Genomic DNA, 24,913 nt, shown 5'->3' on the forward strand with positions numbered 1-24,913 from the left:
GCGGAGAAACAATCACCTTCTCTCACTTCTGTTCAATGTATTTCATAGTCCTAACGCTCCTGTATACGTCCGTGAAAAATTTCAACGCTTATCAGTTCATGGTTAACTTTTTAATACCAATCCACAATTCCTCTTTCCTCTCTAACTCATATAGTGTCTATGCGGCTCGACAGTAGAATCATCTCCCAACCACCATCAAAGATGTTACTACAGTATCTCTGTTTAAATCACGTATGAAGAAACATCTCCTGTCTCTTCCTTAATCTTTCCTCCTTTCCTTCTTCCTCTTTTTTCCCTCTTCCATTAAGTGATGGTTTGATTTATGTTAATTTATATGCAAAAACAGCTTCTTTCTATTTTTATATATATTTCGCTTTTTTTATTATTTTCAATTGTATATGTTTTGTTACTTGAATTATAAAAATAAAACATTTATAAAGGTTTGTTGAAAGAAATTGCCATAAACCATAAACTCACTAGTGTACAGTTTACATTATGTACAAAAAGTTGAATAAAAAAAATTAACAGCATAAAGAACAAACACATAAAATTATACTTCAGTATGTATTGAAACTGATTTGTACCTGAATTGTATTATGTTAAAATAATAAGATGTTTAAAGTATATGAAAATATTGTTTATTATTGTTTTTGCTCCTAAATAATAAAAATCAATAAGCTTAGACGAAAACGCAAACACATTTAGTATTTTACCAAGAAAATGGCAAACAATATGCATCTTTTTTGGGCTGAATTTTAGAAGTGGATTTTTACATTAACAAACTAAATTTTCTTGTTTTTGGTTATTTAGAATTACACAAATGGACTTCCTAATGAAGCATTGTTTGTATCTTGAGACTGGAGATTCTAGTGTCTACTCTTCATTTTCTCTTGCCAATTGTTTTAATTAAGCAGTCAATCTAGTTGATTTATCACACTCCAACGTTGTAATTATTTTCACATCTATTTTATTATAATTGCTTAGCGTTATGTTCTAACTAATCGTGGCTTTTTATTACTTTATCTTTACGTGATTTTAATGATGAAATTTTCTTAAATAAAAAATCGGATTCCGTTTTTATCAAAACATAGATAAATTAATTTTTCAAATATATTTTATACATAAATACAGAAGTTTAGGCATTTACAGGGATTACATTCTGTCAGTGACTGGTTTAATCAATCACTTTTCACACTGAAACATTAATTTTTCTTCACGTCTTCAACTGTTGATTTTCTTGAAGTCAAATAATTTTTGAGGTGAGAATGAAAATCAAAATTGTTTCAACACTGTTTTGAGTGTCCAAATGTTTGTAGACAGACTTGATATCTTCCCTAGGCAATTATTTAGATCTAAATTTGTTGCAACAGAGGGGAAAACATTATTGACATGGGATTATGGTAATACAGGCATTTACAGGACTTATGACTTTGAGCTTATTACAGGACTTCCATATTCCCCTCTCAAAAATCTTTTCCCTCTCTGTTACAACAAATTTGGATCAAAAATATTTCACTTACAAAACATGAAAATACTTTACTATTTTTTTTGCTTCTTCTTAAACAGTTGGTTTAATCGTCAATATTGTGAAGTATGGTATTACGGAACATTTTTTTAATGTCGTCTACACACCAGAAATGACGTAGAAGGTCGTTTACTTCCCGCCCGTCTTCTGTGCCCTGCCGACGCCGACGTCGCGTCGGCGTCGGCGCCGGCGACGGCGTTACGTCGCCGCCTGTTCCTCTGCGGTCCGATCGCTCATAGTGAATATAGTACTAAATTGAGTTCCTACGAAATTCGAACTTTTATTATTAATCCAACTTTTAATTCACATAAAAAATCTGCAAAGTCGAGGGATAACTATTTTATTGCAAATTTCACGCCGTAATTGATTGATGACAATAATTCCTAGAGTTGATGGCCTAGCTGTACCAAAATTTATAAATAAATATGGACAACGTACGTTGGATTATATTGTTCCAAAAATATTTAATATGTTGCCAATTGGCTTGAAAACATATCATCATAAAAATAAAATTGTTTTTATTACGATAGTGGTTAGTAGACAGAACGTTCCTCTACAGATGCATTTTTTTTGTAAAACATTCTTTAACTCTGTATTTTTGTGTCTCATTTAATACAATTTTGTTGTTTTCTTGGATTAACCCTTTCTTTTATTTCTTTCTTATTTCATTTACATTTTTTAGATCTTAATTTTAATAGGTACTCTTAATTTTTTTTTTTTCCATAGATATGAATTGAAATTTTTGATTTACTTTGTTTTATTTTTTATCTTGTTTTGATTACATTTATGATCACGCACTATTTATATGTGTATTTTTTCTTATGTTTAAAATATATATAAGTAAGTGGCTATTTTTTTATTTTAATAGTTTATTTTTCTCTATTATCTTACTTTCAAAAAAATATTTTTTACCTATTTAACTGATTTTGTTGAGTTTTTTCTTTTCTATCTTCTTAATAATGTAGTTAATTTTTCAAATAATCAAAAACAAAACAATATTTGTTCATAATACAGTATTGCCCATACTCTTATATTTGATTCTTAATTAAAACTAATGTCTGAGCACCCGACGACAAACTATTATTTAATAGTTTATCGGGACAAAATATGTTTTAATAGTTTGTTTTTTTTTAATGTATAAAAATTGTTATAATGTGTGTATTTTACAAAATAAAGACTATAAAAAAAAAAACATTTTAAAAAATGTGTTCCGTGTGTTTTTTTCCTGGTAAGCGAGAATTTAAATATTGTTCCAACGTAGACGGAACGAAAATGATGGAATGGCTCATGAGTCCCTTTGAGTACTTTGATAATGATATGAAAGTGTAGGATATTTTTGGGCTTGTGACCATCATATTATTGCTCATATTTGAAAATCCATATTCATTTAGTTCCTTAATGTTTGTTATTGTTAATATTATTGGTGATGTATTTATAAATAACCGTAAATAAAAATTTCTTCTCTTTAAAATAAAAAAGTATATATATTTATATATCGCTAGCCAAAAGCAACAGTGAGATGAACCCAAAATTTCAAAATTTTAGATACACATGCACATATGTTAATAAATTTAATAAATAAATGTTTACAAATAATAAACTATTGAAGTTTGATATTTAACCTATGTGAACTTTTAGTATTAATAACTGACATCAAATAATTTAATTCAGTCAGACCCTTTGCACACGTCCAAGTCGGATTATCTCAGAACATGTTCGTCAGAGATATCTCACTGTTGCTCTGGGCTAGAGGTATGTAGGATGTATATATATTGATAAGAAACGTATTTCTTGATTGCTTATTATGTTCTAAAAACAGTTGTGTTAAAGCAAATTTTCTATCTTACAAAGGTTAAACTTCCTTATAAGTGGAATCCGGTACATATTATCAAACGACATACCAAAAATATTGTTTATGGTGAAATATTTAACGTCGCCTTGCTGAAAATCAAACCTGAGAAATCGATCGAGACGAACTAATTTTAATCGAATAAAAAACAATCGTTTCAGATTCTAGTTCTATTTCACACACCGTGTGTCTTTCAATTGCCTGGATACGGAGTTGAACTAGTACAACTAATACTCCATTCTGTACTGCCATTTATCGTTCCGTTTTTCTCTTGGACCTTCGTGTTGGATAGTTGGTAATAAAATGTTCAAAGATAAAAACAGTAACTAGCATTATAAGTTCGTTACTTTCTCCGAGTGCCAACGGTAAACATTTCTGTTCGAAATAAGAGTCGTGACTCATTGTCTCAGATCAGGTGGCAGTTAATTTTAACTGCTTTTTTCATCACCGTTAACTGAGAACTATTTTGCAGATTTTATCACAAAAGATTTTCGTGTTTGGCAACCATTTGTAATTGGATTTGAACCGTGTCACAGTTACCCAAAACGCGACACAGATTCTCGGATGAAAAACCTGTTGATTATCATCTATTTTGTTTAAACAAATACTGACGTATTGTTTATTATATGCTGCAAAGCGCTGTGAACGAATGCAATTAACTTTTTAATGGGAAGAAAGTTTATATTTATGCGATTCAAATTTTTAAAAATTTTCTTATGTCAATTTATTTTTCTATGTAATTCAACTACGCATTTATTTTGTATAAAATCACTCAATCAAAATAATATGCAGCCAGGTCTCTGAACACGACTGTTTTTTTTTAAAGAAATAAAAACTAAAGTAAATCTTCTATTTTTCCAAAGCTTCACATCATACTGCTGCTAATGTTTAGAGAAGAGGACTGTTATTTGATTTTTTTTTTAATTTTGTTAATAAAACATATGATACATAAAGAAGATATTATACTCCCCAGATTTATTTTTTAAAAATCGTTTGGGACCGTACATAAAAAAAAAAAAATTGTGACAATACATAATATCACACACAGTTAATACATCCTAAATAGTAAGAAAACATAATATAAGAAACATAATACACAGTACTTTACACCTATATAAATTATATTAATAACCATCTCTATCAAAAAGATTTAAGTAATATTTTTAATTGCGACATTTTTGGTTTGCTGTTCGACTTTTCGTGTTCTAGCTCATCGGCAGATTATTATATTCGGAATGGCCAATATTTTCCAGAGACCTTTTGCCTAACTTCGTTGAGCGAAACTTAGATGCATAAAGATTCTCTGAGTTACGCGTATTGTAATTGTTAAAATCATGACCAATTGTGCATTTTAAATTTGTGTGAGCAGAAAAGTTTATGAAATTCAAAATAGTATTGGTTAAGTCACGCAGTGTCATCACCTTGTCATCATTTTGTCAATATTAATAGGAATGTGTTAAATATACGCTGAAACCTTTTTTTCAGGAGGGGTACGTTCCTCACAGTACTGTGTAAAAAAGAATACTTAAAAACGAACAATGTATGTACTATTTTTTATATTTTGTATTCTTATATTCTTATTCAACTGTTGTTTTTCCTTAATAAAAAATTAAATATAATAATAAAATACGCCAAGTAAGTAAAAGGGCGATGAAAGGCATGAAAGGCAATGATTAGTATAATGTAAAATTCAGTGCAACGTGAAATTGGATATAAAAAATGGCTTTTTACGCGCCGTAAAAATTAGCGTATCTAATTGTACAGCGAAGTTTCTCAAAAATGAATGAAAAAAATTACAAAAATGAACTACTTTGTGTCACATTTCCGGTTACCGGAAAGCCAACCCACCAATCAGAACAACCCACCGTTGCAAAAAGTTGAGACATCACAGACGGAGTAATGTAAAAATCACAAAATTTAAAACATTATCACTATACCTTCTACTGTTACGCGTAGGTAAATTAATGATACTTAAATTAGTGTTATTTAATGGTAAATTAGTGTTATTTTAAAACCGTGTACGGAATACGGGATTCCATTGTATTCATTTTAATTAAGTGTTTTTACTCAAAACCAATACGTAGTATTTAACATGGTAAATCACTAACTGTGATCGTGCTTTCATAAATTATTTTATTATATTAAAAATATGATACACTGTATGTTGGTCTATATTCTATATAAATGTGTTAATGCCGATAGTACAATTTTTATTAACAATTAACAACAGGGATCGAGATTATTTTTAGGAAGGGAATACGGAAGTCTATGCATTTACAGGGCTTATGACCTGCCATTGGCTGGTTTAATTGGCCACTTTACATACTGTGTAACATTCACTATTTTGCCTATGTTTGAACATCCATATATCTTCAATTTTTCCATCTGTTGATTTTAGTGAAGTTGAAGAGCTGAAACCTTTACTGTTGTGAAGAGATTCATCTGACTGAATTATTTCACATACTAGGCAACGCCTGAAACAATTTTTCAATTTTAAAACTTCTTCTTGGATCAGTTGGGTTTATTACAATATTTGAGTTTGTCCAAATGTTTGTAGACAAAAGACTGCATTTCACCCCCCCGGGAGTCATTAAGATAAACAAATTACAACGGGGATAGAGAAACATTATTTTGTCTACAAACATTTGGACACATTCAAATATTGTAGTACAATTTTTGTTTGTGTGATTACGCACAATATGATCTTTCAAATTAAATTTTCTGTTTTTTATTTTAAGGAATAACCCGCTAAGCCTCTATTTGAGGCTTGTCAGCAGTTGGTAAAGAGGGGAGATGGAAGGTGGTAACAAAAAATATACCACATCACCCAGACCAATTGAGAAAAAATCTTTCTTGGATTCTTTTTCTTGCAACTGGCGGGAATCGAACCCGTGACGCCAGTTTCACAGTTGGCCGTCTAACCAACTGCGCCACGGTATGTTACGCATACATAAACAAAGGCGATTAAAGATTTGAATGCACTATACATAAATTTAGCATATTCACCACGTATCCCAAATATCTTTGAACTGTTTCATATAATTTACCAAGTTTAATAATCTAAAAGGTAGCTTCTTGAAAGACGCAATGCGTCAAAAAGGAATTGAAAATTATCACTGTCAAATTTGTTTATGGAACTCTTTTGTTTTTAAATAAGCACAATTTTCTCCCCCATTTTGAGACTTTCGCCATCTTTGTACCTCTCTGTAATACTTCGACCAGTGCAAAGTGTACGTTTGGATTAAATATGGTAAAACTTTTTTATTATTAATGAAAAATATGGAACAAGTTAACCGACTTAAACCGCCAAGATTAATTATTGTTACTTAAACCATTCTCAAGTTAAACTTAAGATGGAAACTTTTTTAGTCTCATTGTATTTCCAAGTTTACGCGAGTTTTAAGTAAAAGAAGGTAAGGGCGTATTATCATGAAGGAAGTTTAAGCCAAAGATTACCCAAGTTTTAAGAGTTTAATCGCTTTGGCCGTTGAGAAAAATCTAGAAATATGTGTTAATTTCACTGTATCATTCTTGGAAACCTTTTATTAAAACAGTTTTATTAAGCTGCGGACAGAAATATTTAAAGAGAAATACCCGTAACTCAACGCACCCCGCAGCTTAGTTAAAATTATAATTTTTAAACCAAAGAAAATGAATTCTTTTTTTACGTAAAGTTGTAAACCTTTTTTTAATACTGTTTTCTTATTCTGTCATTAGACAAGTGGCCATGGGGAGACGTGAGATTCTGTGAGAATGGATTGAAGAGCGGGTTTAAGGATCCCGGTAGATATGCTGAAATATCCTTCCTTCCTGATCGTTCCTGGGGCCCGATTACAATGTGAAGTTAACTGTTAAGTCGAGTTAAAAAAAAAACCGTTATTTGTGTACAAAAATGAGCATATTTGCATGAACATTTAAAATATCTTCATCGATAACTTAGAATTGAACATGTTTAAAAGAAAACATTGTATGTTCATTCTGCTTTTCATACAAAAAACTTAATTTTACTTTGTTGATAAAATTAAATATAAATGTTAACTTCCCATTGTAATCGGGGCCCCGGTAAGACTGGAGGTTGGCCTCGTGGTGTAATGGTCGGTGCGCTTGCCTACCATGCAAGAGGTCTCGGGTTCGATTCCCGACATGGTTGATATGAAATATTTATTTAAAACTGTGTTTTCACGCCAGAATATTTCATAGTCCATGGACTGGTACCTGAAGCGTAAGACTGATAATCTTACCTTCAACCTCAATGCAGTACCCTATGCACCTTTAGGTGCAGAAAGAGAATGATGATAATCATTATATTTTTTTGTAATTTGAGATTTGAGTTTTCTAGCAAATGAGACAAAATAAAAAAATTCGAAAATGATTAATTAATGTATTAAATCAATTTAACCGCCTAAAAAGCACTTTCGTAACATACAAAAAAAATATATTGCAACAGAGATGAAGAACATTTAACACAAGGTAATATAGAAGTCTAGGCATCTACAGGGCTTATGACCTGTCAATGACTGGTTTAAGTGACCACTTTACACACTGTGTAACATTCACCATTCTGCCTATATTTGAACCTCTATATTCCTTCAATTCTTTCATCTGTTGATGTTTGTGAAGTTAAAGAGCTGAAACCTTTATTTATGCGGGTGAGATTCATCTAATTCTTGTCTACAGAAATTTGGACAAACTCAAAATATTGTTGATACAAAAAAAAGTTTTTTTTTCCTGTTTCATGTGTAAAGTGCATGTTTGTACATACAATATAGTTTATATTTATTTATTTCAAGTAAATAATTTACTGTTTCCATTTCACGATGCTTTTTATCGTTGTAAACGTCATCAGCGTTAATTATTAATTAATTTACTAATCAAAAACATTTGTCTGATCAGCTAGAAACCTAAATACGTTTCATTTAGCTTCACGTTTCTCAATAAAAACTTAAAGAACTATTAAACCTTTAAAGTTCGGCTTAAGGACATCCTTACTCTGTGAAGCGCATTGTTATCTAATTGCAGTCAGCTGTGGCAGGAGGGCTCTTTCTGTTATCCTGATACATCCTTTAATCCTTACATTTCTTCGGTTAAGGTTACGGCGGGTTCGAGAAACATCCAGGGCACGAGGATTATTTGAGGGATCATGATACTCAGGATTTCTTAGTGAAAGAAAAATCTTTAGGGTTCTTACTGGATTTTTTGAGGTTCAATTTTGTGTAAAAATCATTTAAAAAATGGGAATAAAAAATAATTGTACTGAATAACATATATATTTGTTCGAGTTTCTTTCAGTTTTAATAAAATTATGTTAGAACACATGTTATATAATATGAGAATCTACTAGTGTATCAAACCGATTGTAAATTTACGAAATACTATAAATATGCTTATATTGCAATATTTGAGTTTGTCCAAATGTTTGTAGACAAAAGACTTGAACAGGTCCAAGAAGGAGTTTGAAAATTTTAAAATTGTTTTCGGGCGTTGCCTAGTATGTGAAATAATTCAGTCAAATGAATCTCTTTACAACAATGAAGGTTTCAGCTCTTTAACTTCACTAAAATAAAAAAATGATAAATGTAAGAAATAAGGATGTTTAAACATAGGCAAAATGGTATATGTTACATAGTGTGTAAATTGGCTACTTAAACCAGCCAATGACAGGTCATAAACCTTGTAAATGCATAGACTTCCATATTCCCTACTTTAAGGTATTCTCCATCCGTGTTGTAATTTGTTATGGTTATATTGTTTATGTAAAGATTTTTATTGTTTATTCAAACCTTATGAAGATACATCGCATCCTGTTATAATAATAACTGTTAATTTTATTTTATCACTGGGTATTTTTAAAAATTGCATATTTTATTTGTTATTTATTTTAATGTTTTATAATGTACAGAGAGTCTTTATTTCAGGTTCCGGCAAGCTAGGTGTTTCCTGTGTTTAGGCAGGACGTTTTAAGTTATTAGTTTTTTTTTCGCTTTTTTGACGCTTAAATGATTCAAATCAATAATTATATATTAAAAAATGAATCAATAAATTAGAGAATATAACAATAATAATTAAAATCGAATCGTTAATCAGGGGGTTAAATGCAAAACCGCCCCTTCCCACGATCACTGTTTTTGGGAAAACCAACAAAACTAGCAGCAAAAATACTATTTCTTTTAAGTTAAATGTGCAACTTGTTCGTGGTATAACAAGTACTAAAAAGACTATTTATTTGATGTTAAATGTGCACATTAAACTTAAAAGGAATAGTCATTTGGCTACTGGTTTTATTGGGCTTCCCAGAATCAGTGATCATGGACAGTGATGGTTTTGCATTCAATCCCCTCAAATATAAATGGCAAAATATAACTTACAATAATGAACATCGAAAATAATGTAAATTACTAAACATAAAAAAGATTTTAAACTAAAGAGATTTTAGAATTTTTACACAGTCAAAGAAACAATTTACAGGATTTAAAAAGGTTTACTTTTTTAACACTTGCTCACTATCTGCTTTTGTAGATTGCAACTAAAATACGTCATTGTGACAGCGTCAATATGTTAAAAAATCCTGGGCCCAATACTAAAAAAAAAAGGGTAAAAGGGCAGTTCTGAGGTACCCTAAAGTTAATGCTCGTTGCAAATCTTGTTCTAATGTTTTGTTAGGTTCTATTCGTTATTAAAAAAGACATAAAACTGATAGTCGACAAATTAGTAAATTGTGTTTTATTATAAGATACATTGATTAATTTAAACGTTTTACTATATTTATGTATATTATGTCATTCTAATATTTAAATTCATATATGTATTTTGAAAATATGTTTTCTTACTGGGTATATGTGGAAGTTTTAGCATTATTTTGAAAAATTATATATAAATTAGTCGGCCTTGTGGTGTAATAGTCAGCGTGTTTGCCAATCATGCAAGAGGTCTCGGGTTCGATTCCCGACATAATTGATTTGAAATATTTATTTAAAACGGTGTTTTTACACAAGAATCTTTCATAGTCCATGGACTGTTACCTGAAGCGTAAGACTGACCATCTTACCTTCATGTTACTAAAATGATCAAGATACCCTGCGATTGTTTTACTTATGCAGTGCCATATGCACCATTAGGTGAGGGAAGGGAATGATATATTGAAATATAATTATTATTTTTATTTATATATTTATACATACATGTCATATTTTACAAAATGACAATTGTCGGCAAGCTAGAAATATTGCGTCTAATGTTGCAATCGGTTCCTATATGGGCAATGTCTGTTCTATGAAACCGATTTGCTGTGGCAAATATTGTTATTCAATATGTATGTTATGAATAAAATTGAAGAAATCGAAAAATATAAATAAATTAATTAACATATTACAACAGAGATGAAGAACATTTAAGAGAAGGTAATATGGAAGTCTAGGCATCTACAGGGCTTATGACCTGTTAATGGCTGGTTTAAGTGGCCACTTTACACACTGTGTAACATTCACCATTCTGCCTATATTTGAACATCTATATTCCTAGGGAGTTGAATCCAGGCCTTGTCTACAAAAATTTGGACAAACTCAAAATATTGTTGATAAATAAATTAATTTTCTGATTCCTTATTCCCATGTCTGTCAACTGAACCGTATTTTTTTTCCATACTGTTGGTTTATCAGATTTCCAAACACACGGAATCAGGTTATATAATATAGTTTATGTCCGTTTTATAGAAATGTTTTTGTATTAAAATTAATTATACTAATTAATATTTCGTTTTACTTATTAACATTTTCTATCATTTACTGTCTAAAATGTACACTTAATGACTTTTATGATATAATGAATTCTATTAAAATATATACATAATGATAATGTGGCTTTGATACGTTCTACAGGTTGCGGATTACATAACATTCTAACTCATTAACAAGTTCACGATATGAAGCTTTGAAACAGTTCGGAATATACTAAACAGCTTATCTTCAGGCTTACTATATCTGACGTGAAATATTCGAAGCCTTATACAGCAGACGAATCGGATCCAACTCAAACAGTTAGCGGTGTTCCGTGACTAAGTAAAGTTATCTAGCGAGACATATTATTAATGTTGTACTTGTCATACCATGAAAGGTCGAATAGAGACACAATACAATGGAGAGTTCAACGTTTTTATCTTTTCTCTACTCTTTCTTAAGTCAATTATAATAATATTAGATAGGAATGCATTGCATTAGTATAAATTATGTTTTTAATATCAAAAACATTTATCGCTTGTGATGAACATTTTAGACTTATCCGTTGATCGCGCCACTTGCATGTTGACAGATGAACGCAAAAAATAGTCTGGTTCGCGGGATGCGTTATTCTTATTTACTTTACCACTGAACCCTAAATACAATGAATGCAATTACCTACCTTATACTGGGTTCTGGCATCTTCATAGTTTGGAACTTCTCTCACGGCAGTAAAAATCCGATTAGATCCTGTCGTCAGAAAGGACGTGTTTTCTTGAATATTAAATGCGATTACACGACACAGTGGATTTAATGAGTTATTGATCGCAAAAATAATTTATTCGCGATCGCGGTGAGAATATCAAAAGCACATGCACACACACACGATCAATTCAGTTATGGTTATGGGGCCGGGATAGTAATTGGTACCCACGGTAGGCATTGCAACGTCTAAACTAGGGCCCAGTAGGTAGCAAATAAATTTTAACGCTTCAACTTAGTCAATGTGCTAAACACACGTAGAGTTATGTGGCGTAACCATCTGTAGTATCTGTTTAGATTTAGTGTTCAACTGTAGGTAGGTTCCTGTGTATTAGATTATTTTTTTTTTTTTTGGAACTACCCACTTAGACTATAAAGGGGAGAGAAAATTATTTCTCATTCTCTTCGTGCGCTCCGCTCCATCTTGCTCGACTAGCTCATCGTAGAACTCCTTAACGGCCACCGTTTTGTTATCACTTGCAGTATCAGAGCCTTCCTGAATTCATTTATATCTCCAGACAATAAATCTATTCAGAGAAGCAACGCCTTTTATTATGCAGTCCACTGCTACACAGACAAATCGAATAAACCCCACCAATATCTGTACTGATATTATAAATGAAAAAGTGTGTCTGTCAGTTCTTTTGTGTTTGCTTCACGTCGCAACAATCTACTAATCAACGTGGTTTATTGCATAGGGATAGCCGAAAACCTGAGAATTGTCGTAAGGTACTTTTCATTCCAAAAAAATATCAGTCTCTCGGGAAAATTCTTAGTGGACAAATTCATTCTTCTTTCACGTCGCAATGAAGCTACTGAAAAACGTGTTTTTTTTGCATAGGGGAAGCTGTAAAGCTGACAAATCTCACAAACTACTTTTCGAAAATAGGTGGAATCACTATCTCGAAAAAAAATCTTAGTGGATAATTAATTCATATTAAAAAAAAGAGTAGCGATCCTACGTCGCCATATACTAACAGATAGTCGTTTTTTTGCATAGCAATAGTTGGATGATCGGCAATCGATACAGGCTACTTTTATCCCGAAAAAATGAGTCATTCAATCCGAAAGACAACGCTTATTTATCTTTTATTCTAGGCTATCAAAGCCACGGGTAAAAGCTAGTTTAATAAACCAATCAATCTTTTAGTTTTTCTTCGATCTGTTTCGAAGTTTCAACTTAATCATCCGGACTATATATTATACAGTATGTACATTGGATACATTGAAATATTTTAGGGCACGTTATAAAAAATTGAAATTGAACATGTTAAATACTTAAGACTAACAACAGACAGACAATTGACATGGACAATTCATATTAACAATTTAATTAGCAAAGTGGTGACATTGTCCAGTCTTTTTTTTTAATCAAAAACTTTGTTCCAAAAACGGAAAAAAATATAATGTATGAAGCCTATGTAAAAACTAAAATATGTTATACGCAACTACTGTGAGGAGCAGGATATCAAAATGACATAAACAGACTGCAAAGACAACAAAATAAAATATTAAAGTAAAATGACCTTCCTTATCAAATTGCAACTAGAGAACTTTTTAAACAAACTAAGCAATTAAATATAACTCAACTCTTTCAACTAGAATCATTAAAATTTATCCATAAATTAGCCACTAATGTAATTGTAGACGAAGAACTAAAACCTGTAAAAAAATGTAGTCAGCATGGACATAATACGAGAATATCAGACAAATACCATATACAACTTTCTAAAACAAGACAAGGACAATCAAGACTAATAAACCAGAGATTGAAATTATACAATAAACTACCAGACAAAACTTAACAAAAGACTCAGACAAACTTTTCAAAAGATGTAAAAAATATTATTTTGAACAACAGAGTATGAATGAAAAATGTTTATTTTATTTTTTGTAAAAATAATGTAATAATCCGTAAGGGTTTATAAATAAATTTTCAAATTAAAAATAAAAGAAACATAATCTTAAAAAGATTTTTTTTAATGTTACTTCTCGAAAAACGAATGAACTGACAAGTTACAGGTACAGTTGTGTGTAGCCAAAACAAGTGTGAAAACGAAACATTTGTACGGGACAAAAACAAACAACTTTGCGAAACAAAAGCCAACATGGCCTGCTATGTCTTTCTAATAGCTTAGCAAAATAATAAAAATTTCAACCTCAGAAGAATACAGTTCTGTGTGTGAAATAAAACCAGACTCCTCAAATAGTATTTTCGACTCGATGGATACTCTCGGGCAAAAATCCTAAAAAGGAAATCACTTTCCGGGGTCCCGGGTTCGATTCCTAGCGGGTCGTCATGAAATGTTTGTTTTAAAGGTGGTTTAACGCTCCAATATTTCACTGTACCGGGGCCCCGATTACAATGAAAAGTTAACCGAGTTATCTTCGACTGTCTATAAAGAAAAACCGTTATATGTGTACGAAAGTGAGTATATTTGCAAGAGCATTTAAAGTATCTTCGTCGGTAACCTATAATTGAAAATGTTAAGAAAAAAAAATGTATGAATATTCTGTTTTTCACACAGAATACTTAACATTACTTTGTAGATAAAATTGAAGATAAAGGTTAACTTTTCATTGTAATCGGGGACCTGAAGCTTAAAACTGACTACCTTACCTACATGTAGCAGATTATCAAACTACGCAATATTTTTTGAGGCATTAAGGGGATCCTGAGGGGTGGGGACGACGTGTCGGCCTCTGTCCATACGTCCTCCTCCCGCCTCCTCGATCTACATAGAGTTTGTATTCCTTAGGAATATTTATAATAACTTTCCTCTATGCGCAGCTGACAGAGAGTCCTCCGGGACTCTATAACAGCTGCGGGTGGATGGTGGGCTTTAGGATCTCCCCTCAATATATTTTTTGTATTACACAATATACATATGTGACAGATACAAAATGCACCATTGCATTTTTTTTTTAAATCCCACAGAGGCCAAAGTTATTCCGAAACATCACAAACAGGAGACGTATTTCCAAGCATAAACCGAAGCATCCCGAATGGATAACGCGTCGGGTATTTACGAATATCTATATGCGTACGGGGTACGAATAAATTTGCAAAATGAAGGTACAACACGCCATACACATTTTTTTCCGTGCGCGTACAAAAGTACGTAATCCTAGGCGTACACGGGTGTATGTGTGTGTCCGACAAAAACCTTGCATCATTGTTAATTAATTTCAGTGCGCGATTGACGTTTCACTTTTTATATCGCAAATCTAACCTCATTTTGTTACAGCGATGCGCAAAACTCGTTAGCGCTGTCTGCCTCTAATACTCAGCAGCTAACGCAGTTAAAGTGAGACGCAACTATAACGAGGATGTGAACTAACGCAACGCCTCGACTCGGCCCCAAGCGAATAAAGCATCCATCGTACAATTTCATTACCACGATGGAAATATAATTAGTTTATGTGTTGCATTAAAAATAAAATAACGCTCTGTTTTAATTAAAAGTAAGGATGAAAAATTGAGCAATGGTATGTTATTTGTCTACTAACAAGACGCTTAAATAATCTTAAAAACGTGAAATATCAGACAATGATACACGAAAATACACCAACAGTTTGTTAATTAAAATAACAAATATGATAAACACTGCCATTTGAACGTAAAATCTTATTATGGATAAAGCATACCGGGCTATTTTTATAATCTAAAAATCTGACACAAAATCACGTTTTTACACAATCTAATATAGTACTTATTACCGATTTAATCTTCTTTATCCAGAACCCTCGGGACCCCTATAATAATGGAAAGTTGAGAGAGTTATCTTTAACTAATGTTAGTTTATATTAGTACGAGAATAATATCGTATATAACCACTTGCCGGGTTATATACGATATTAAGTGGTTATATACTAATATTTACTAACATTAGTTAAAATGTTTGACTACAAAGTTATTGCTTTAATCAAAAATAAGACAACGACAACAACAAACCATCACGTAGGGGTAGGCAGAGAGGATAGAACACCATAACACTCTATCTTGGCATACATACCTCGCTTCCTCTACATTCATACATCTTCTTATGCACGCACGCCGATTATTCCTACTTTTGACATGTCCATCTTCAAGTATTTGATGGACTTGATCGTGCCATGTCTTTCTCGGTCTTCCTCGTTTTCTGCATCCATCAACATTTGCATCGTAGATCCTTTTAGTCGTTCTTTCGCTGCCCATTCGCTCTACATGTCCAAACCAACGCAGCACCCCTTTCTTAATTCTGTCAATAATGCATGTCTCAGCCTTACACACTTCACGGATCTCGACATTTGTGCACCTATCATACATCGTTTTACCACACATTCGCCTGAGGGATCGCATTTTGACAGCATTCAACCTACTTTCATCATTATTTTTCCAATTCCATACTTCGCTCCCATACATTAGTATTATCTTAAATTATTTTTTGATAGTTGAATTCCATCTGAATTATTTTAATATCCAAATTAAAATTTTGCCGTTCATTTATTAATTAATATACTAGAGTGTTTATACACTAACGCGATTGTAAGGTGTTTTGTCTTATTATGACATGGTCAAACACACAGTGTTGTATATATAAATAAATAAATGCAGAAATTAGTCCAGTGAAATTTTATTTTGGAAACCCCTACCAACAGGGAAATATCACATATTACGAATACCGATAAAAAATATTTCACAGTCGATTTCATCATCATCATTCCCCTTCCGCACCTAATGGTGCATAGGGCAGTGCATTGGTACACCAATCGCAGCGTCTATTGATAATTGTTGTAACATGAAGGCATGATGATCAGTCTTACGCTACAGGTACCAGTCTAGGGACTATGAAATATTCTAGTGCGAAAACACCCTTTTTTTTAAATTAAATTTTGAATACACATACATAATGCTAGAATATTTAACTTAATTATTTTCGAGGCCAAGTCGATTAAAAATAATTAAATGAATTTTCAAAATCAGTATGGATATTGTGAAGAAATGTTTTCATGCATAAATGTAAAAAAGAAATACAATATAAATACGTTCCTAGAAAAACGCGACGTATTTGGCCTTGGTTGTTGTGACGCCAAGATTTGTGATATTGTTCTACACACATTTCAACGGCCACGAACAAATAAACATGAATCGTGACGTTTTAGGGGCGTGGCCAATGGAATCACTGTTTTTTGTGGGAATTCGAAATTACAAATTTAAAAGTATAATTAGCAAAAAATAATTTCTTACTGAACAGTATTTCATAGACCTTTATTACTTAAAAAATAAATAAAATATCGTGATATTTCTCTATTGTCTATACTTAAAGTAAAATCGTATTTTCAGTTCGAAAATGTTCATGTTAGTATGAAAATTTTAAGTATCTTTTTATTATATTCCATTACTGTTTATGTACAACATCTGTACCTTAAAGAGTAACCCATAGGAGCCACATTGAACGAACTGTCCATAAAAACACGTTTTCCAAAACTTCATCACTTTTGAATGAAAATGAGTTAATTTCAATCTATAAAGAATTCTTAATCTAAAATAATTATTTTAACATTAAAATAGCTTATTTGGGACTACATTAAAACAACGTGGACGTCAGATTTTTATTTCAACTCAAAAAAGCATTTTTATGATGAAAGTGCACTTCGGTGTTTTACTCACGTATAAAAAAAGCTTATTGCGATAATTTTAAATTCCAAAATGGCAAAAAGCAGACTCCCGCGTTCTATCCTCTAAGGTACAGATATTATATTTGAAGATGCATAAATCTGTTTACTTCTTACTGTAATAGGGGCCCTGAGGATTCTAGATAAAAAGTAAAATCCGTACATACTATGTTAGATATTTTATGGTCCTTAGACTGGTACCTGAAGCGTAAGACTAATCATCTTACCTTCATGTAGCAAAAAAATATCAAGATACCCTGCGATTGATGTGCCACTGCAGTGCCCTATGCACCATTAGGAGCGGAATGGTAATGATAATGATGTTATATTTTGTACAAACAGAGTTTATAGGGGCCCAAGTTAATAATCTGTGTCTCCTTTTTTCACAGTTTTAACTAATTAAGTTTACGTCTTTTAAATCCACAAGCTGTAATATTTTATATTTTAATTTGTTGCAGCAGAGAGGGAAAACATTTTTGAGTAGGGAATATGGGGGTCTAGGCTTTTACAGGGCTTATGACCTGTCAGTGGCTGGTTTAAGTAGCCACTTCACACACTGTGTAACATTCACCACTGTGCCTATGTTTGAACATCCACATTTCCTCAACTCTTCAATCTGTTGAATTTTGTGAAGTATTTTCACTTCTCAAAAATAGTTTCCCTCTATGTTGCAACAAATTGAAATATGAACAACTCCATAGGGAGAAAATCTAGCCAGTCCGTAAGCATACTGAAAACATTGTTGTAATACTTCATGTTAAAATTGATCTCAGTGTCAACTATCTCGCTTCTCATATTTTTTATATAGCTTAATACAGTAATGAACGAGACAGAGCGATGCTGAATAGATTTTCGTTAGGTAAGCGAGAGATTGAGTAATTGGCTTCGGTTTTTATAGGTGATTCATACTACTTTTGCCACAACCGGATACTCGGTATAATGTAATACACATTCCTTTAATATTTTCGATTGTAGATTCATTGAACCCTATTAAAATAAAAATTCTATTTTGATACTTTGAATTCATACAAAAAAATGAAGCATTCCATGCTCATAATTATAAATAGTTTATATTTAAATAACATCTTTTTTTTTTCATAAATGTATTTTTCATAATGTTGTATTACAAATTATCCTTAACAATTCCAAAAATTAAATGCCTTTAAATATAAGGCTAGGCTTACTAGTTGCTTTAAATTATTTTAATATTATTTATATTAACAATTTACATTGACTTATTTTCCAATTCACAATTTGCCGCCGAACTAGACAAAAGCTTGTTCTAAGGCTAACGAATTGTGGATTTACTAGTTGCGCAACTAAGTTTTCAGGTTTTACGCATAGATGGAACTAGCGTCACGTGTAGTGAACATACATGTCAGAAGTTATGTTTGTTTTATAGGTTTCGACAAGTATCAGTCGTTATTCGTAATACCAACATACCAACATTCATCGCAACACAAAAATATGTATTTTGACAACGACTATGTTGAATTTTGTGCCAAATAAACATAATTTGCCTACAGAAAACATCCACCATCAAAATCTACCTGCAGTTTTGATGAGTTTAAAAGCTTTAAAAGTAGCTACTTAGACAAGGTGCGCTTTGGAAGTCCAAAAACAATTGAGGACTCTGATCTGCGAGCGTTATTGGATGGAGATGATACGCAAACACAAGATCAACTTGCAGAGGTATTAAACAGGAATTGGCAAGGTATTTCCAAACGTTTGCATTCCGTGGAAAAAGTTCAAAAGGAAAGATAATGAGTGCCGCGTGAGTTGACTGAGAGACACATGGAAAATCAAAGAACCATCTCTGAAATTTTGCTTTTGTGGCACGAAAAAAAGAATTCCCTGCATAGAATTATAACTGGCGATGAAAAGGGGATATATTTTGAAAATCCTGAATGCAAGAAATCGTGGCTTATTATACCTGGCGAACCGTCAATATTGACGGCGCGGCCAAATCGCTTCGGAAAGAAGACAATGCTCTACGTTTGGTGGGACCAAAAAGGAATTGTGTTCTATTAGCTGCTGAAAATGGGTGAAACTGTCAATGGGCATCACTACCGACAACAATCTAATCAATTTGATTATGGCTTTGCTCGAAAAACGGCCAGAATGGGACACGAGACACGAACGAGCGGTACTGCAGCACGACACCTCTCCGTGCCATCGCACTTCATCGTCCAGGGCAACATCAAAACACTGAAATAGGATCTGCTACCGCATCCGTCGTATTTGCCAGATCTGACCTCTTCTGATTATCACTTGTTCCGATCGATGGCCTATGACTAAGCTGGGCTACAGTTGGCCAATTTCGAAGTAGTGCAAAATTGGTTGGATGAATGGTTTCGGTCCAAAGACGGATCATTTTATCGTCACGGTATTCATGTATTGCCAGAGAGATGGCACATACGCGTGTGTATAGCTAGTGAGAGGCGATACTTTGAATAAACATTTTTTTTTTATTTCTCTTAAACTTTCAATTATTAATTGATAAAAATACCTCACTACACCCTAACTTGATTCTCATTTGCTAATAAGTGAGTTATTTACAACTCATTGAAAATGGCCCCAAAATTTTAAGAATAAGAATCTTGGGTGTGCGATGGGTTGACTTTGAAAGGAATGAAGTAAAAAGAGATGGGACGCAGCCAACTCTGGTGATAACTGTCACCAAGCAGAAGCGATACGGTTGGCTGGGCCATACAGCCTTAACCACGCTTGCTTACTTTACAAGGCATCAGGTTCTCGACGTCTTGAACGTTTTTCAATGCAGTGCCCTTTGCACAACTGCTGACACTAACGTCTTCACACATTCAAAATCCAACGTAAAACTTAGGCCAACGTAACGTTATCTTTTTTTATTTCATGCAGTATTTATTTATGGTATAAATATGTACAGTGCTCACGCAAGCCACCCGTTACGTTTTATTGTGATAAATTCACAAAAATAATAAAGCACATTTCTTTCTTTCGCGGCGAAGCATTTTTATTTTTACAATACATTTCTAAGAATAATATTTGCCGAAGCCAACATGAAGCCCTTAGTGGTACAAATGATGCGTGGAAGGTATTCGAGGACTACGCATAACTATTAGGCGAGTGAAGTGATGGATGGTTGTATCTAATGATTCTCCATATTACAATTTCTACTGCCTTTCCACTTGGGAATTTTATTCTGAGTATCAGAAATTAATGTATTTTTCCCTTTTGACGTTTCTCATTCTTTAGAAAATGTTATATTTATCGAGCATCGTTATTCTCAATCCATCATTATAATTCGCAAACGTTTGATTGGTGGAAATAACACAAAGAAAACCCAACATTTTCTGCGCTGGCATTTGATTTATTTGAGTATCTAATTATCGTTATCAATATTAAAATTCACACAATTTTGTTTTCGTCACTAGTATGATGTCATAATAAATAAATTAAACAATCGTTTCAGCCGCGCAACTATAATTGGCTATTGACACATTAATGCTCTTTTTTCGTAGGAATTTTTCCGTGTATAATACCAAATTTGAAGATATAGACACACAAATACCACTTTGTCAGTTTTAAAATAGACGCTTAAAATGCATTAGGTAACTTGATGAACACTACAATAATAGTTATGTACATCTCCTTTCCCCTACTTATTCTCTCTTCATGCATCCCTGTCCTTATTCCGTCCCATTTGCAGTTCATTTTTTTTATCAATATATAATTGAAGATATACATATATGCATGTAAAATTATTTCGACGAATGCTTTAAATTGTATGTTTTCTAGTATGTATCTTTGTTGAATTACCTAATAAAATAAAATACATCCTCTTTCATTATCAAAAAAAAAAATACGAAAAAAACATTTTGTATGTAAAAACTGTGCGTGCATTATAGTTATCAATTTATTGAATCGGGTTGTGGTCCTGTGACTAGTGTCGCGGACTCACGGACCAATGGTCCGTAGTTCGAATCCCACTCTACTCCAACTTTAGTTTCGTTTTCTAATAGTGAGTTATTTACAACTCGTTGAAAATGGCCCTAAAAAAATAAATATTAGGGTAAATCATAAGAACGCAAATATAAATATATATATATTTTTTAAAAGATAGTTTTTTCAAAACACGGTGTTTGCCCCACACGGCTTTTTTGTTGTTGTCAATTTAAAGCCAGAATTGAGACACATCGACTACCTGAAAATGAATTTCACTAAAACGCTTTTAAAACCAACTTTAAAAAATATCAACGTCTTACGCGATAAAATATCGTGTTTAAAAAATGATATTTTATCGTGTATTTAATGCCCTATTTCTATTATTTATATTGGGTGCTAGTGAAATATAAAACAACATATTTAACTCACAATTAAATTACCCTTAGGTTTATTTGTAAGGTGTAATTTTTTAAAACAATGCGTTCTCGCTATTTGACGCGAATCAAAAAGAACCGTCACCCGAAAACTCACGTTTCAAGCAAATGTCGTGTTTCGAAAAACCAGCACTTAACCTTTCCCTCACAGTCCTAACAACACCCGCGCGTTACGGTGTTGTGTAGTCACTACACATTAAATAAATAACAGATTTAAAAGGGGAAAAATGGATTATTTATAGTAAAGGGCTTTAATTAACCATAATTTAATTTAAAGATGATATTATTTCAAATCTTACTGCTGAAAACATGAAAAAACCGTTGGGTATAGCTAAAGACTCTGGCAAAACGTGCACCTGCGCCAACTTCCCGAGAGTTACTAAATAGCTAGTACTAGACGGCCTCCGTGGTGTAGTGGTCAAGACGCTTGACTCACAGACGGAAGGTTCCGAGTTCGATTCCCGGTGAGAACACAAAAAATAAATGTGATTCTTCTCAAGCCTGGGTGTTCTGTGATGTAATTCACCACTGTAATTAGGCCTCCTGGCCTGTTGTGGTGCAAAAAATAAAATAAAATAGACTAAGTGACTGGATATGTAGTGGATGTGTAACGCCTGGTGTTTTTGGTAAACGTTTGATGATATTTGTAATTTATCCCCAATTTCAGATAAAATTCTTTTTTTGCGCCTAATAAGTACCTACTTATTATTTAATAACAAATTATTTCAGTCGATACATAAATGTGCAATTGAGGAATACTGAAAATCTAAACCCAATATTTATTATATTTGTAAAGATATTATAGTTATTGGACGCAATGTGTACTAGCTACACATCACCAGACAGGGATGGTTAATTATACCTGTCTCGAATTTTCACTCTCCCTGATTTGATCATTTTGTCACCCATTGATTTTCCGCACATTCGTTTGAGAGACGACAACACTAAATACTTAAATCAATTTATTTTAATGGTTGAAGCGCTAACCTCATTACATTTTTACTATTTCATAGCATTTTCACCGCTTCGAATACAAATTTAACACACCAATTTCCCAAGAGTCATTTATTCATAGGGCAGCCAAATCTTTATTACGGATCTAGTACTAATCGCCAAAGTTATTTTACCGTGTAACTAATCTAACTGTACACACTCAAACCAATCGTGTTTAATGGCTATTCAAAATGCACAATTAAATTATTATATATGCTAAAGATTTTAATTAATAATCAACATTTTTCTTGTTTCAGAAATACGAAAATCAAGTTTTCCAGGATTCGAAAATAACGTAAGTTCTAGTGTTATTTTAAACTGTGTTTAATGCATAAATATGAGTTTGTTTTACGTAAATTAATATATATATTTTTAAACTTTTCGTCGGTCTCATGGTCAGCGCGTTTGTCAGTCATTTAAGAGGTCTCGAATTCGATTTCCGACACAGTTGAAATGAAATATTTATTTAAAACGGTGTTTTTACATAGAATATTTCATAGTCCCTGGAGCGTAAAGACTGATCATCTTTAAAAAAATATCAAGATACATATATATTTTTTTTTATTTGCACCACAACAGTGGTGAATTACAGCACAGTATACCCAACATAAAAAAAATTACATCCTTTAATTTGTATGTTCTCATCGGGAATCGAACCCAGAACCATCCATGAGCGAGTCAAGTGTCGTAACCACTTTATCACGGAGGCCGCCTAAGATATGCAGTGATTGGTGTATCAATTCAGTGCCCTATGCACCATTAGTTGCAGAAAGGGAATATTAATTATGATATTTTTATTTTTGTATTCCTTTTTTGCCATAACGTGTTCAATATAAAGTTAATAAGGCATTTTTAATTTATTTATAATTACAACAATTAGGAAGTTTTAAAAAAAAATGTTTGTTAATAGACTATACGAAAATATATATTTTTTAAATTTTTACATAAAGTGTGGTAAACGCTATTTACATTTAGTAGATCCCTTTACATTTAGAAGTTTATTTTAATGTCCAAGAGGTTTGAAAACTTAAAAACGTTATATTTCAAAACTTCATTTTTTAACATTCGTCCTTTATATCATGTACCCTTCAAATGGTGAGAATAGATAGAAGAATGAAAACAAACTAAATCTGTTCAATGTTTGAAATATTGTGTCTATAAAAAACAGAGTAGGCAGAGAGAATAGAACGCCATGTCGAGCTAAATTTTCACATTATCTACTGACCTTGCTTTTTCTACATTCACACGTCTTCGCATGCACGTGCGCCGATTATTCCGACTTTTGACATGGCCGCGTTTGTCAAGTGTTTGTTGGATATGCTCATGCCATGTAATTATCGGTCTTTGTCGTTTTATGCACCTAATTCTGATAACACTGGAGCTCAATTTTTTACATATTTTCAATTTAATCACAGTTGTGAAGCAAAAGTTCAACTTCCTTACTTTTCTTAGGAAATCAAAACTTTTAGATCATTTTTTTTTGCAACAAAGAGGGAAAACATTTTTAAAAATGGATTATTGAACCCTTCTCAATTTTTTTTTCTTCCCTGTTGCAACAAATTTTGATCTATATAACTACCTAGGGAGGAAACCCAGCCTGTCTGCAAACATTCGGATTTACTCAAAACTTTGTTAAAACTTTAATTTAAATATCTGCTTAATCAGATGTGTATGCTTTTAAGTCTTTAAATTAAGGAACATCGTATAATTAAGAAAACAAGAAAATTATGAAGTCTCTTTGAGATCAAAGTTAATTGAAAATTGCGTTATTTAAATTACATAATTATCGCTTATCAAAATTACAAAAAGTAATTAAGTGTTTCAGTCGCACGAAAGAGGTACGAGTATACTGTTCGCAAATAATTGTAAGTCCCAAACTAACTGCTAAGATTCTAGACCGAAAGTAAATTGAATTAAAGTTTTGAAGCTTTGCAAACTTGCACCGGAGCTTTAAGCTCTGCAAGTGTTTCTCTTAGGCGCCCCCAAGTTTTGTCGCGGGTCTTAATTAACATGGTTTATTTTTCTGTTTTTCGTTCGACCGGAGCATTGGGAA

The 24,913-nt window shown here is 32.4% G+C and overlaps 1 long non-coding RNA gene across 1 annotated transcript in view; it reads left to right on the top strand.

The window, feature by feature from the left end:
• The window catches only part of LOC148282253 (uncharacterized), a 245,243-nt gene extending 220,658 nt beyond the window's left edge, over positions 1-24,585 (top strand). The window contains exon 5 of the long non-coding RNA XR_015822139.1: positions 23,118-24,585. This is a non-coding gene — a long non-coding RNA (uncharacterized LOC148282253). The remainder of the gene's footprint in view (positions 1-23,117) is intronic.
• The last annotated feature ends 328 nt before the right edge of the window (positions 24,586-24,913 follow it).

Source organism: Micrasema longulum, unplaced genomic scaffold (genome assembly GCF_059751315.1).
Source record: "Micrasema longulum isolate JH-2025_06_02 unplaced genomic scaffold, ASM5975131v1 h1tg000353l, whole genome shotgun sequence".
In the NCBI taxonomy this organism is placed as follows: Eukaryota; Metazoa; Arthropoda; class Insecta; order Trichoptera; family Brachycentridae; genus Micrasema; species Micrasema longulum.